The sequence below is a fragment of the Homarus americanus genome, unplaced genomic scaffold (assembly GCF_018991925.1).
Source record: "Homarus americanus isolate GMGI-L3 unplaced genomic scaffold, GMGI_Hamer_2.0 scaffold20930, whole genome shotgun sequence".
Taxonomy (NCBI): domain Eukaryota; kingdom Metazoa; phylum Arthropoda; class Malacostraca; order Decapoda; family Nephropidae; genus Homarus; species Homarus americanus.
The window spans coordinates 1,631,171-1,631,950 of NW_024748502.1; positions in this window are offsets into that span (position 1 = coordinate 1,631,171).

The window sequence follows — 780 nt, forward strand, 5'->3', positions numbered from 1 at the left end:
GGGATACGACCAAGTGGCACGTGCTGTGGAGTGATGGAGTAAACGTTTCTTTCATTAAAAGTCGTATTTTTAATGTGTACAGATTAGATTTTTGATTGCCCACGAGGGGTTAGTTTAGTTGCACCCCTTACATCCTGTGCATGTAGCGCAGAAGGCTTAGTGCCCATCGGGGGAAGCATGCGGAGTTCATGCTTGACTTCGCAGGACTCATGCATTAAGGGCAAGATATTTCAGCGGTCAGGGGTTTGTCAGCAAGTTACATAGTGACAGAATCAGTGAGTGTGGGGGGAAAATTCTGTCCAATTTATCTGTTGACAGTGTGGCAGGTCCCATTAATGTCAAGTGCCAAGCCCGTCACTAGCAGGAGGATATTCCAGTCAGTGAGGAAGAGGTATTGGTAACGGCTGGGGACCTGTAGAGGAGACTATAGGTTAAGTGAGGAGTGGGAGGTGAGAGTTGCTGACCACAAAGTTTACAAAACAGTGCGGCTAGGTTTGAGGCCAATGTACTAGGTGTGGCAAAGTACAGGGGGTGGAGGATATGTGGTGGACAGGTACAGGTGGGAGGAGGCACATATATTGAGAGGTTATACCTTTTAGTAGAGTCAGACAAGTGGTGGGGTAATGGTAGCAAGGGTGAGTCCAGTCCAGGTAGCCCTGGTGGAGACAGCGCAGAATACAGAATCGGGCACGGCTTGTGGTGGGTGGAGGGACAGGTTGCGGCACCACGTGTCGAAGATGAGGCAGGACCTCCTGGGGGGTATGACACACCAGGGCAGGC